The sequence below is a fragment of the Pan troglodytes genome, chromosome 5 (assembly GCF_028858775.2).
Source record: "Pan troglodytes isolate AG18354 chromosome 5, NHGRI_mPanTro3-v2.0_pri, whole genome shotgun sequence".
Lineage (NCBI taxonomy): Eukaryota > Metazoa > Chordata > Mammalia > Primates > Hominidae > Pan > Pan troglodytes.
In genome coordinates this window covers 137,450,582-137,466,626 of record NC_072403.2, presented here as the reverse complement: position 1 = coordinate 137,466,626, position 16,045 = coordinate 137,450,582, and the positions used below count along the sequence as shown (strand labels likewise).

The window sequence follows — 16,045 nt, the reverse complement described above, 5'->3', positions numbered from 1 at the left end:
CAAGGATGAATGCTGCTGATATCACAGTAGAGTACAGACCTGCCTGAAGCCAAGACCCACTCAGTCTCTTCCTCAGCACATACGTGCTGTGGGAATCAAGTATGTTTCTAGAGTCTCTGCCTTCCTTCCTCCAGACAGAGAGGAGTTCAAGCAGGACTGGTTGCATCACTGAAGCAATCAACTTCATCAAGCCCCGTTTTCTCATCTGCAAATGACATCAAATTCATGTTAGGAGCTTATTAATTTAAAAAAAAACAAGTGGCATGATGCCTTCTGAGGATGTTATTCCCATATGAAAATTTGCACCAACTATATTTCAGGATTGGGCTACAAACTCAAAGAGGGGTATTATTATTAGGTCACCGTGGCATCCTGGGGAAATGTTTTATTCTACGGGTTATGATCCTCAGATCATGTTTAAAGTGAAAGTTTTAGATAGGAGAACAGAGCAAACACAAAGTGTGCAGATGCTTCTAAAGTGAACAACAGACAAAAACAAAACCTATCCAAGTTTGAGAGTAAGTGGGCAAGGAAAAGTAGTCTAATTCAAAGACAAAACTAAACCATAGGTATTAGTGCATTTTCTGTTGCTTATAACAGAATACCTAAAGCTGAGTAATTTTTTAAAAGACATTTATTTCTTAAAACTATAAAGGCTGAAAAGTTCCAATTTGAGGGGCTGCATCTGCTGAGAGCCTTCTTGATGTTGGGGACTGCTGAGGAGTCCTTGAGGCAGCCCAGGGTATCACTTGGCAAGGGCACTGAGGGTGGTACCTCAGGTCTCTCCTCCTCTTCTTGTAAAGCTACCAGTCCCACTCTCATGATAATCCACTAATTCATTAACCCACTCATCTATTAACCCACTAATCCATTAATCCACAAATGACTTAATCCATTCGTGAGGGCAGAGCCCTTATGATCCAATCGCATCTTAAAGGCCCCACCTTTCAAGACTGCCACATTGGGAATTCAGTTTCCAACACACGGAATTTGTGGGATATAATCAAACTGTAGAACCATTTATTTGTAAATTTTAATCTGAAGGTGCAAAAAACCCCAGCAAAACTCATGTTACCCTATGGTGTTTCATTGAAAGCACAATATAGGGAATTTAGAATATAAGAGGAGAGTGTGAGATCCTTTGGATAGTCTCCATGTCTGACTCAGTGTTGGTAAATTGTGCCCTTTCCTATGCTTCATAACTTGAAAGAAACAGAATTTGCAGGGCATTCAAAGGTGATTAAAAGAATGGAAAAAAAGTCTGTGGAAGAAAGGATTAAGGAAATGGGCATGAATTTAAAAGAAAGTGAAAGGAAAGGCCCTTTGAACATGTACATATTTAAATAATTTTAAAGACTTCATTTCCATTTCTTGCTCCAGATTTTATGGAGAATTTCCTTTCAATAGACAATCACTACTATTTCATAACATTTCCATAATCAAAGTGTGAGTAACCAAACACAGCAAATGAGTTAAAGTAAATTCCAGAGGTACTAACCATGGTTGTGTATTAAGTATTTATGTAGAACATGGAATTTGTAACTTTCTAGTTGATGAGAATTAAACTATGTTTATAACATATTATGTATTTGATGGTTGGGTCTGCTGTTCTATAATTACACTGTGTTTTACTCAGATGCTGTATCAGGTTAACTTCTTTATGTGTCAGTATCAATCTGCAACAGAGAGAAAGAAGAGTGATTCAAAAATTTACTTTAAAAGCAATTGTATAACAAATTAGAAACAACTGGTCTCTAAGAATTATTTAGATGAGGCAAGCACCCAATAGAATTAAAACTAGTTTACTATGGATTTATGCAATAAAAGGGATGGAGAATGCTAATATGGGTAAGGATATGATTGTGGGGCGATGTGGCTCATGTCTGTAATACCAGCCACACAGGAAGTTGAGGCAAGAGGATAGCCTGAGGCCAGGTATTTGAGATCAGCCTGAACAACATAGTGAGACCCTATCTCTACAAAATATTTGAAAAACTCAGCTGGGGGCTGGGCATGGTGGCTCATACCTGTAATCCCAGCACTTTGGGAGGCCGAGGTGGGCAGATCACCTGAGGTCAGGAGTTTGAGACCAGCCTTACCAACATGGAGAAACCCTGTCTCTACTAAAAATACAAAATTAGCCGGGCGTGGTTGTGCATGCCTGTAATCCCAGCTACTCGGGAGGCTGAGGCAGAATAGCTTGAACGCGGGACGTAGAGGTTGTGGTGAGCCAAGTTCGCGCCATTGCACTCCAGCTGAGGCAACAAGAGCAAAACTCTGTCTCAAAACAGAGACAAAACAAACAAACCTCAGCTGGGCATGGTGGCACATGCTTATAGTCCCAGCTATTTGGGAAGCTGAGGTGGGAGGCTCCCTTGAGTCCAGGAGTTCAAGGCTGCAGTGGGCCATGATTGTGCCACTGCACGCCAGCCTGAATGACAGAGGGAGACCCTGACTCTTAAAAAAAAAAAAAAGGATGTGGTTGTTAATCTTGGTTCTTGGTTCTTGGTCCTTGGCCTTGAGCAAGGTGCTTAAAATTCTCTGAAGCATAGCATTGTCATCTATATAGTAAGGATTACAACATAAATCTATAAGGTTATTCTCAGAAAATGAGATAAAAATCTTCATGGGATGGTTGAAAGAATTAAATGAGACAATTCACGTAAACTGTTTCAACAATCCTGGCATGCAGTAAGCACATAATAAGTGTTAGATATTATTATTATTGTTAGAGAATGAATCTAACACTGTGCCCAGTGCCCAGCACACAGTGGAACTCAAAAGTATTAGTTAAATTGGAATCTAATAGGACAGACTTTTAAAAAGTGGATTTCTTCAGCACAGAAATGGGAGTATCAAAGGGAAATACATTAGAAATATATGACATCTTGATGGGAAATTTTAGAACAACTTTTTTTTAAAAAAAGAATCCATTTATTCTGAGGCCCCAAGAAGACCAATATGAGAAGACTGTGGCTACATATTTTTTATGGCTTCCTATTACTTTCTGTAGTCTTCTCAAATAAATCCTTTTCCGGTTTAGAAAAAAAAGTGCAGCTCACTGCCATAGCTCATTTAATTTTACATAAACATGCTCTTTGAGGCTGAAGCAAATTCTGACTGATTTTCAATGTGAAAATAGAATATAAAAACTATTTTAGGAGTTATTTATAAACAGAACTAGCATCAGAATCGTCTGAATCATCAGAATCATCTATTTTGGAAAAGTTGGATTCATCAAATGACTCTTTGGCCAACAACTGTTGGAGAACAATGTTAACATCATACGTGGAAATGCTATGTTTTCTAGGATTTGACATTTTCAGTGATGGAGAATTACTACATTTTGTAAACACCTGGAATAGCAGTGGAAATATCACTAGTGAAAACAGAATGCTATAAATAGAATGATGCCTTTTATTTCCAAAGTCAGTATACTAAAGCGATGCAAAATAATAACAAAAGCGAGATATTTTGTGGTGAAATTATCTCAAAGAAAACACTGCAGCAGCAACAGCCAGCGAGTATTCTTGGGGCTGCCAGTGAGTATTCTTCGGACATACAGGAAAAGGCTTGAACAGTAGCAACAACAAAATATAGAGGCCACTGTAAGGCAGCGGCTTTAAGATTTCTTCCTTTTTCACAGTTGTTTCTAAGGGTATTGGTGTTATTTGTTGGATTTGTGATATATATGCTTGTACTAAATTCACCTGGTATCACGATGTGGAGAAACCTGGCATTTGAAGTCTTTGAACACAGACTTAGAGGCATGTAATCTCTGTGGAATTCACTAGCAGTTTTAACTAGTGCACCTTAATTTTTCTTCATTTTATATTTACACCAGTGTCCTTGTAAAAAAGTTTTTTTTACTATAATTGTAATTTTTTTTAATTTGACTTTTAAGTTCAGGGGTACATGTGTAGATTTGTTACATAGGTAAAGTGTGTAATGGGGACCCTAGTACCCATTACTATTTTTCCTGATCCTCCCCCTCCTGCTAGCCTCCACCCTCTGATTGGCCCCAGTGTGTGTTGTTGCCCTCTATGTATCCATATGTTCTCATCATTTAGCTCCCACTTATAAGTGACAACATGCAGTATTTGGTTTTCTCTTTCTGTGTTAGTTTGCTAACATCCATGTTCCTGCAAAAGACATGATCTTGTTCTTTTTTATGGCTGCATTGTATTCCATGGTGTATATGTACCACATTTTCTTTATCCAGTTTACCACTGATGGACATTTATGTTGATTCTGTGTCTTTGCTATTATGAATAGTGTAGCATAACTTATTCATCAAATTGCCAAATAGTACAGATTAAAATAGAAAATCCAAAGAGGCAATAGAGGATAAAAGTATAAATAGGTTGATGAAGGGCTCAATAAATAATAAACTCATCATGGCTAACAGAAGGAGCTGGGATGTTTGCAGCATAGTCTTCGCCTGCTGGGAGCTGCTGTCGTGGAAAGTAGACATGCCATTCCAGTCTGACTCTGGTACACTATATGGAGGAATCCAAAATCATTTGCTTTTGCTCATGTAGCATGACCATTCCTGGTTAGAGCTGGGATAGATCACCTTAGGCCATTGTTCCCAAAGAATGGAAGATTAAAATTTCCAGGATAGGTTACACAAAATTCCCTGCAGATTGACTATTTAGCAGTTGCTTTTCAAATACAAAAGGGCAACTAACATTCAGGTACCCTGCACTCTGCACAGCTTGATATAAGTTGACCTTCTGAATCTAAATGTATTAAGTCGACAGGGATAGGAATAATAGCAATATAAAAAGCCTTCCTCAAAAAGAGGAATTTGAGCTGAAAGACACTGAAATGTGACAACCAGCAAACATAAGAGATGACTCCAACAATCTCCCAGGTCCTGGTTCATAATTTGAGTGGATATTTTAATCATAGATTCACATAATGCATCAGACCAAACATTTGTCTTACTTTAGAAGGAATATAAATACACTAAAAGAAGAAGGGAGAGGATGTTGAATTCACGATCTTTCTGCAGAAATGCTAATCACTTTGATAACAACATTTGAGGGAGGGCAAGCAGAGATCAAAGCAGTCAGCAATGCAAATCAGAGAATTTGCTCCTCTAACCCCATGCCTAGAATTAGAGACAATTTACATTTAAGAATTGTTTCCAAAGTGCTATTGTCATCCTTCCAGCAAGCCAGGAAGAGGAAGAGCAAAAACTAGCTGGTGCCTATGAGGTTCCAGTCTATAAAATATAGTTTCTTTGCCACACCTTAGGATTAACCTTCAACAATGTGGAAAGCAATGCCTGTATGTATTTTTAAGCCTACTGCCCACACAATCATAATACAAAGAACCACGCCAAGCGTCAGGACAAACAGTAGATAACCAAAAGCACTCCCATCAATCATTTGCATTCTGATTGGCTCCTAGGTCTTGTCTAGGTCATATTATGACTCCTTTATTAGTGTTTAAGGTCACTAGGAGACACGCAAGTGCATCCTATCAGGAAGTGTAGTGAGTCTCAGGAGTGAGATATTTGGCTTTAGCAGGCACCATGGCTGTGACTCGGAAATCCAGGGAAATGAGTTAAGCTCAGTCAGACTCCAGGCGCCGCACTGCCTCATAGCAGATAGAATGAAGTAGAATAATAGAAGCTTTCCTGCTATTCTCAACATTAGGTTGAATTCCGGTCAGCCCTTCCAGTTGAATTTCTGGAGGGTTTTTTTTTTTTTTTTCTATTCAGGCCCCATGCTGTAGGCCGTAATTCACGAGAAGGGGCTCCAGTGAAAGGCTGGCCCCAAGTTCAGGCAGGATGGTGCCAAGGGAGCCCTCCTGCAGGAAGACAGATTAAGGGGCATGTGGACCATTCGGTGGTTGAGTGCGAAATTTAGTGCCTACATTGGGCTCCCAGAGAAATTACTGCCTGGCTGATTTAGACCTGACAACCACACATAAACATGAATACTTAGATTTGCACATACTCCTTTGCACAGTGACTGACTGCATCTGCTTAAATTCAGTGGGGAAGGAAAGAAAGGCAGCAATGGCCATCTCCCCCACCCACCGGGGAGCCTATGTCCTGGCAAGATAAGCTCTCAGCCTGTCTGGTTTGAGCTAGGCTCATTCTTTCCCCAATATGATTTCTATTTGAGGTCCCCCAAAATTCAGATGACCTCACTGGGATATGAATCAGCAGCCTGAAAACTTTCCCTTTTTGGTATAATGATAAAATGCAGTTGTTAAGCGAGATGGAATATCTAGCGTAAGTCACTTCAAAAAAGAAAACTCTATATTTCTTTAAACTGATAAAAGTACCACTAGTTATCACAAAGGCAGAATTGTAAGTAATGAATTACTACCTCCTTTTTTTTTCTTTTTTTGAGATGGAGTCTTGCTCTGTCACCCAGGCTGGAGCATGGTGGTGCAATCTCGGCTCACTGCAACCTCCGCCTCCCTGGTTCAAACGAGTCTCCTGCCTCAGCCTCCCGAGTAGCTGGGATTACAGGCGTGAGCCACTGCACCCAGCATGAATTACTACCTTCTTACTTCTATGAGTTCCTTCCATCTTCCCTTTAAGACAGAAAAGCACCAGTATGTGCTGAGGGTTGAGATGAAATGGAGCACCTCAATGTGCTGAGGGTTGAGATGAAATGTTGCGCTGTCATATGTGGAGTACTGGAGTTTATATAAATGTTCATACATTTGGTCTTTGATATTGGAAACTGTTGGAGCTCAGAACACAATATTACAAAGTATGATGCCTTGATATGGCGAATATTTTGAACTGAAGGAAATTGGAGGGGTTTCAGAAGGAAGTTCTCTGTGATCTCCTGCCCTTCTGTCTCTCACCCCTTTTTCTCCCCCAAAGTGAGTAGTAGAAACCAGATTTTTTTTTTCCTCCAAGGTGGGTCACAGAAACTATAACCCCTCTCCCCCAAACCAGCCATAAAACCTAGACATATTACCCTAACTTCTCCCCACCTTTCTGTGTTAGAGCTGGCCATAAAGAAACTCTCTGACCTATCAGGTCATAAGAGCCTGGTTCCAGCAGGGTCCTGCTCCATACCCAGGAGGAAGGAATGCTGCACAGAGAGGCCAGGAATTACCTGAAGAGACAGGCCTTGTTGGTTTCCTCCCTTCATTCTATTATCCTTAGATCATACCTTTTTGGTCTAATCACATTTCTACAAGACTGTCCCTTCTTTATTGAACTGAAGCATAAAAACAATCTCCTCTAGGTCTTTGCATCTTCTCTTCTGAAGGCTCTCATGTCATGTAAAACTTTTATTAAATAAATGCATTATGCTTTTTTCTTGTTTACCTGTCTTTTGTTATGGAGTGTTGGTCATGATCCTATGATGGATGAGAAAATATATTCCACCTTTCTGTTCTGCCAAAACAAAGAATAATTTGAAGCTCAGGAGACTGTTTTTCTTGTGACTGGTGAGCAGGCAGCCTTTTAGCTCTATCTGCTCAGGACCCACGTGTGTATACCTGAGACTGGTTCAGAAGGGCACAGCATCATCAGGACAGGGGACTCTGGGCTGCCAGCTTTCAATGGGCAGGCAATCCATGAGTGGCTCTTATCAGGACAGGATTGCGTTCTGAAAACCTCAGGGCCTAGCAGAGTGTCTGACTCAATGTAGGTGCTCACTAAATGTTTATTGAGTGACTAATGAGTGGAGAAGCTGGCTAAGGTCATGACTACACATCACTAAACATTTAAAAGAAAGAACAAAATACAGAAATGTGATGAACAATTTCCTATTCAGATACCTGGAGAGTTAACATTTTAAAGACTACATGATCTGAAAGACTACTTCTGGTGCCCAAATCCTGCAACTGTTTTTGAAATGGTAGACTGCGTTTTCTTCTTCTTCTGAGAGATATTTAAGCATTTTGTGGTCATTCTTCGAGAGACCTGGGGAAGTACCAAGGCCTGAGAAGACGGCAGAAAGTTTCTTATTGGTAGAATTTGAACAGCAGGAGCAGCTGAATGTGTTTTTCTCCTGATACAACAGGGCTTTCTTGAGTTAAAAACTTGTTTTGAAGTGATCATAGACAACACATGTGATGAGAATGCTTTGTGTGTGTGTGTGCTACAGGGGTGGAAGAGGTTGTGGCATCATATGTGTGGAGTGCTACATGAAGGAAGTTTCAGAGCACAGGTCCCGGTGCCTAGGGACATCCATTGTGGGCACGGACCTCAAGCCAGGGTACAGCACAGAGTACATGGCCTCTGCCCATGAGCAACATGTGCAGCCTCCAGCAACGTGCCACCCAGGTCATTGCACTTTATCACACTCCAAAATCGTGGTCATTGCCCTTTATCACACTCCAAAATCGTGACCCCATAGGGCTGAGAGCTTTGACATTTGGTCAAGCATACCTTTCTGGTCATTTGAAACTATGTCAGGTAAACAAAATATAACTTCTTCATTATCACTGGTGTTGTGGAGAGGACAAATGGGCAGGCAGGGAAGATCTCTATAAAGACTTAAAAACCCGTAAGCCATTTTGGACATCAAACATCAGTTGCAAAGTACCACTTTGATGAGTTAAGAGTAAGTGAATGAGAACCAGATGGATTAAATTCCCCTTGAAATACACATTGGATTAAAAATTAAGAGAAGTCGTGCTAGATATATCACATCGTTTCAACCACTAGCCAAAGTATTTAAAACAAAAGAGATATTTGACAATTTAGTGACAGTTCACCCACCTCTAGATTCTGAATTTGAATTTGGCTGCATGAGTAGTTGGAGAGAAAGTTTTATGTACATGAAATAGAAAAATATTTCTTGGAATACCTACAGTAGACCAGAGGAAAAAAATACCTTCAATATGTATTTTATTTACTTGCTTAGGTAAATAAGTGAACATAAAATTCCACAGAAAATGTTTATCAAGTTACAAGTGGGTAGAAACGAACAGTTGCATGTGTGTACATATGAACTGGCCCAGGCACTTAATTAAAGATGCTTGATCATGTTTGACAGATCTTAATAGGTACTTAAAATGCGAACACACACACAAAGACATTTACACATCTGTGTGGCGCGTCCTGACCCTGACATGTTGATCAGCCCTTCAGAGAGTTGCTTTTCTTAGTGATTACTCACTGACATGTGACCCTCCACACAGGCTGCCTGTCCCGCTGTGACAGCAGGCAGGCCTGAGCTGCAGGCACTTGGAGAACAAGATCCCGGCATCTCAGTGCCCTCTGGCTTCCATGCATAAGCTGCTGAGTAAACAAAGGGACACGAATTTTATGCCGAATAGCTCAGTGGTGTTCCTGCAACAGGGTTTGCTCTGTTTATTTACTCGCAGTTCTGCAGAACTCCCTTGGGTATGTTTGAGGCGGAGGCTCTGGATGCCCAGACAGTCTGTCTAGAGGTAGGAATGGCTTCATGAAACACTATCACCCTCACTTGGGTCTTCTCTATGTCCTTGAAAGTGCTGTTCAGTCCTTTTCCTCAGAGGGCGTGTGCCAAGACAAATGTTCTAAGTGCAAGTTGTGAACCATCCAGATTTGTATTGAATTCACAGCTCACCATTTGCTATCTGAACTAGAAAAAGCGACTCATTTTTTGAACCTCAGTTTCCTCATCTAGGAAATGAGCTTAGCAATATGTCCTCACAGGTTAGTGGTGAGAGAACATGTGAAAAGTGCCTGGGATGTGGTCCTGCTCCAGACATGGATGCCATCCATTTTATTAAGTGGAATAATCTTTTTTTCCTTTGGTCAACAAACATGGTTGGCCAAAGTGAGTGAAGCAACCTCATTGTCATATCCTCTCTTTGGTCACTGAGACCAACATGGTAAATCCTAAAGTTATACTGAGCACAGCCCCTAGAGTCACATAGTTTTGACATCCCATCAACATTTCACTGGTTGCATGAGAACATTTGCAGTCTCCCAGCACTCTTGAGGTTCACAGTCCAGGTCAGATGAAATTCACTGAGTCATTAAAAGGGGAAGTAAGAATAGGTTACCAATTTTTAGATTTAATTTTTTGATGATTCTTGTTTTATTAGCCCCATATATAAAATATAAATTTTTACATGGATATGACACTAAAAGCACACTGAAGGAAAAAAATAAATTGAACTACCTCAAAATTTAAAAATTCTGTGCATCAAAAGACACAAATCACATAAATGTGTATAAACACTATCCGTCAACTAAAAATAAAAAAAGGAGCTGGGCGCAGTGGCTCACGCCTATAATCCCAACACTTTGGGAGGCCAAGGTGGGCAGATCACCTGAGGTCAAGGAGTTCGAAACCAGCGTGGCCAACATGGCGAAACCCTGTCTCTACTAAAAATACAAAAATTATCTGGGCGCAGTTGTGGGCACCTGTAATTCCAGCTACTCAGAAGGCTGAGGCAGGAGAATGGCTTGAACACGGGAGGCGGAGGTTGCAGTAAGCAGAGATTGCACCATTGCACTCCAGCCTGGGTGACAGAGCGAGACTCCGTCTCAAAAAAAAAAAAAAAGGAAGAAAAAAAAAAAGACACAATCAACTGTGTGAAAAGGCAACCCACAGAATGGGAGAAAATGTTTGCAAATCATATATATATCTCTGATAAGGAGTTAATATCCAAAATATATAAAGAATTCCTACAACTCAGCAACAAAGCTAGCAACTGAATTAAAAAGTGGTAAATGACTTGAAAAGACATGTTCCCAGAGAAGATATACAAATAAACATATAAAAATATGCTTAACATCATTAATCATTAGAGAAATGCAAATCAGAACACAATGAGATATCACTTCACACCCATTAGGATGGTTATCAAAAAACAGAAAATAACAAGTGTTAGGATGTGGAGAAACTGCAACCCTTGTACACTGTTGATGGGCATGTAAAAATGTGTAATGGCTATGGAAAACAGTATGGTAGTTTCTCAAAAAATTAAAAAGGAAATTACCAGTAATTCCACTTCTGGGTATGTACCAAAAATAATTAAAAGTGGGGTCTGGAAGCTAATTTTACAACCATGTTCATAACAGCATTATTCATAATAGCTAACAAGTATCCATGGACAGATGAATGGATAAACAAAATATGGTATATGCATACAATGGAATATTATCCAGCTTTGAAAAGGAAGGAAATTCCTACACATGCTACAACACGGATGAACTTTGAGGACATTATGATAAATGCAATCAGCTAGTCACAAAAGGACAAATACTGTATGATTCCACCAATATGAGGCCCCTAGAGTGGTCAAATTCGCAGAGACAGAAAGGAGAATGGTAGTTGCCAGGAACTGGGGGAGAAGGGGGAATAGGAAGTCATTGTTTAATGGGTATACAGTTTTAGTTTTGCAAGATAAAAGAGTCCTGGAGATTGGGTGCAAAATAATGTAAATGTATTTAACACTACTGAACTGTACACTTAAAAAGATCAAGATGGTAAATTTCATGTTATATGTATTTTACCCAATTTAAAAAATCAGTTTATACAAGAGAGATTCTAGTGCCCTCATGGAAGTGTCTTTGCTAAAAAGCGATGAACCTCAAAAAATATGAATACTCAGAAAAAAATATGAATACTCAACCTTAAGAAAAAGCATTGAAAGTAATGTTAAATACCTGTTTTCAATGTGTTTCCAACATGTTGATATGGCAAGAAGTGAATCCAGTTCAGAAATAGGAATTAATAGAGTTGAAATGTTGCACATTAGAGGGAAAGGGAACCGGCGGTATGGTTTACATTTGTTACCTTAAACCATCATATTTCCATCAGTAAGCATTACTTTTAGGCTATAGATGTGACTACTAAGCCTCTAGGAGGTAAGAGCACTTGTTCAAAGTCATACAGGTGATAAGTTGTAGAAACAGGATTTGGACCCATTGCTGGAATGCATTGTTAGTAAGGAGAGAAGTGAGCCTGGTTAGAGCTCAGTACAGTCATGGATAACAAAGGCTGGAATTTATGAACATATTAGGAATGTAACTGAAAGATAAGCAACTGTGACTTGCTGTTAGGGAGACCAAATATATAAACCCTAGTGCCAGTTTATCAGGAGTCATCCATGAGATGCTCTGAGACATGATCAGTGTGTACCATAAGTCACCTACTGCAAACCTACTGCAAATATCAACCAGCTGGAGCTGGTTGGATGAGAAGCCAGTGTTTCTGGATAAAAAATTAGGCTTCATGTTTTCCATTTAAGTCTCCACACCTGTCCTCAAAATCACATTAATCCAGGTGTAATTGAATATGAATTTATAGAAGTACATGGGAAATGAGATTTTATGTCTAATTAGATATTTTTCACAGTTTGGAATCGTTAGTGAAGTTGGATGAGAAGCCAGTGTTTCAGTGTTTCCTGCCAGGAACCTCAATTTTCTAAGCCAAAATATGTTTGGCATTTTAACCCAGGTTGATATTACCTGGAGCTCTGGTCTTCCAGCATCTCGGTCCAGCTGAGCCTCTCAAGCTGGGTCCACCAATTCTCCTGGGACTTGGTCAAACTCAGATAACTAGGGATAATGGTCAAGGTGTAGGCTGTGGAGCCAGATTGTCTGGGTTCTGATTCTGTGTCTGACACTAGCTGTGTGACTCAGGGCAAGTTTCTTAACCTTCCCATGTATACTTCTTCATCTATAAAACGGTGATAATAAGAGCATCTTTCTCACAAATGATTTGAGGATTAAATAAATCATGGTATATAGAGTGCTAAAACAGCTTCTACCTAGCACATAACAAACCCTGGATGAGTGCAAATTATTTTATACCAATTGTTAGAGATATATCACATGTCAGGCATGCCTCCTAGGAAAAGCATTGTTCTTTGAGATTGCCAAAGAACAAATGCATGTATATCACCAGAACAAATATATTTAACATGTAACATATAAATTATGCAACTTGTAACACATATCAAATTCTATACCTTAAGCAAACAAAGCAAAGCAAAAACCATAGTATATGGATAATTTTTAAACATGCTTACACACAAAAGCATATACTTAAATCTTCAATGAAACTGCAATGTTCCATTAGTTTTCTTCAGCATTTCTGAATCTGTGCTTGACTTATAGATCAACTTCTCTCTCAAAAGCTAGAGCAGGTTGTGGATTGCTCCAAAAGTTGTAGTTTATTCCCAGTATACCTTCGGAGTTAGCTCTAGTTTCTATTCACTCTAGGCAAGGTGATTTAGCACATCTTTTCCTGTGAGAAACCATTACTCAGAAGGATTTTCTTACATGGGGGCAATGCTCCTTCCCCTCCATCCTCACTGCCCACTCCAGTTCTCCTAAGAGAAAAGGGCAATGAAATCACCCAAGTGAACTTTTGGTTCTACCAACCAACTAATCAAGCCCCTTTGGTGGTGGTGGTGATAAATGGTGTGTGTGTAGTTGGTTTATATTTACAGATAATTGTCTACCAAGAGAAGAGCAAGAATTCTCGGACTAGTGGTGTTTTAAGATTTTTCTATGTTGCTCATTTGCTCTCTCAATTCTATATTATTTATGAAAATAACCATTATTCATTGGACCCTTGCTATGTTCCATGTGCTATGCTAGGGAATTTATAAATACTATGTTATATAATACATTAACACTATAAGATAGACTTAATTACTCCCATTTGCAGTTCAGGACTGAAGCCTGCAGAGTTTATATGACACAGCTTGTGAGTTCTGGAGTCATCGAGTCATGGGGCCAGTTATCTGATTCTGAAAATGAACTCTTAACCTATATGCTCTACTGCTTCCTAGTATATTCTACAATCATTGACAGGATTTAAAATGAGTTCCGAAAGTAGATCAACAGAACAAAAAATGTATCTAAATCTCCAAAACAAAATAATATTTGATGATCCTAAATAAAAAGTTTTCAAAGAAAGTAAAATGACATCTTATATGAGTTAGGGCAGAGGAACCACAAAATTGGAAGGAAGCTTAGATGTCATTGGATTTATTCTCCATTGCAAGAAACTCATATGAATGCTTGCCAAGCCTCTGCATGAATACCCTCAGCACTGGGGAACTCACTACCATGTGTAGAGCTGATCTATTACACAGCTAGGGCTGCTGGAAAGCTCTTACTCCTTTTCAACATAAATCTATTTTCCCAGGCTTTCCTTCCACTTTTTCTGGCTCCTTCTAGGACAACACAGAGTAATTTAATCTATCTTCCACAAGATAATCCCAATTTATCATTTACACTTTGGTCTTCTTACATGACTGAAACATGAATTACTCCTGGCATAACTGGAGTTGGTGTAGCATAGAGGAAAGCACATAGGTTTTGCAGTCAGGAAGTGTGTTCCAATTCTGGCTCAATCACTCATTATTTATAAAATCCTAGGGAAGTTACTTAACTTACCTAGGCTTCAGTTTCCACATCTTCCTAAAGATTTTACAGGACAGTTCTGAAGGTTAGGATGTAATGATAGATATCTAGCATGTAGTAGACACTCAAATATTAGCTATTATTATAAGCTAACATTTTCTCTGGTAAAGGAGCCAAGTTTTTTACTAACGTAGGTTATTCTCAGACTGTTGGTCAAAGTAGAGGTTCTCTAGTTCGGAATACATGGTCAAGTGTCCTGTGGTGTGTTTAATATAAATAAAGCAGGTTTTTCAGAAAGATGTTAGTAGTTATATTTGTTATTGTTGATATGATGTGTGTGTGTTTGTGTGTGTGTATGTGTGCGTTTTAGTTTCTTCAGATATATTTAACTAACTTATTTTAGTTAGACAAGTGTCCAAACAAAATTGTGATCCTATGTGGAGAATTTCAGCTAAGGTCAAGTTCCTAAACTCCCTGATAATCTGAAATCTCTCCTTAGAGAATTTCAGATAATGGTTGCCTTTTGTATTACTCTGCCTAGGTTAGTGTTGGGTTGGTAGTGGTGTCCCCAGGCCAATTTTATAGAACGGAAGTTTCTTCAGTTAAATGTTTTTCCTTCCTTGGAGCGCCATGCTTATTTCTTTAGCACAGTAAAGAATGCTATTGGGATAGAAACAGATCATTTTCCCTCTAAAATATGTTCTCATCTTCTTGCATAGTAATAGACCTACAATGGACATGGGACTATCCAGTGAGGACTGCACACACAGATCTTCTTCAACAAGGGGGGGTCATGTGACTTGGCTCTTGCCATTGGAATTTGAGCAGAAGTGAAGTGTACCACTGCTGCCTCCCTTGCTTAAGAGCAATGCCTTGGCCTTGAACTCCTACTTTTTCCCTCTTTCTCCAGGAACTGTGAAGATTAGAGTGACCTTAGAGATCTCATCTGGAAGATGGTAGAACTGCTATCAGCCTGGGTTCCCAAATGACCTCCTGGATCACAGCTACCCATGGCCTGAAATGTTGACCTTGGAGTTGTTGCATAGGAAAGAAATAAACTTCTTTGTTCTTTGAGCCACATAGTTATCACGTATCTTCTTAAAGCCACTTACCCACTTGTTCTATCTCATTCAGCTCTGAAATTCTGTTTAATTTCTAGAGTCAAAACATTCATTTGTTTCTTCTTTATTTAACAAGAATCAATTACTTATTTTATGGAAGCCACTATTCCAAAGAGAAGAATCATAAAAACATTAGCCTTATGGATCTTTTGTCCTGGGAACAACACAGAGTGGAGACTACTGGAATTTTTAATAAAGTTCCTTTCCTGGGCAGTGCCAGTCCAGACCTAATTTCCAGACTTAGTTAAGATTAGACCAGTGTGCTGAAGAATCAAAACATCTAGATATTTTCCTTGCTCCATTCTGCTTACAGCCCCACAAAAACTACTCATCCCACAGGGTTTCTTGCTTGAGATTCCATACAATTCCTGTATGTTTTATTAGAATACACTCTGTATTTCATCCAACTAGGAAGCCTTTGGCTCTGACTTCAGGCATTAAGAATGGACCATTTTGGTATGGAAAATTATCAGTTTTGGGGGAAAAACCCCTGTTTCTCTGATCTGTGCTCTGAATTTGGCAGCTTTGTAGGCTTTCTCAAAGAGCCGCAACTGTGAACCATGTCATGTTGTCATTATCTCTGATATGTTCTGTGCATTGGAAATCCTGTGTGAGA

At 39.4% G+C, this 16,045-nt stretch overlaps 1 protein-coding gene across 1 annotated transcript in view; it reads left to right on the top strand.

Moving 5' to 3' along the window:
• The window catches only part of LOC129144317 (uncharacterized), a 172,201-nt gene extending 156,822 nt beyond the window's left edge, over positions 1-15,379 (top strand). Inside the window, exon 4 of the transcript XR_010158185.1 lies at positions 15,219-15,379. The gene's annotated coding sequence lies outside the window, so the exon portion shown is untranslated. The remainder of the gene's footprint in view (positions 1-15,218) is intronic.
• The last annotated feature ends 666 nt before the right edge of the window (positions 15,380-16,045 follow it).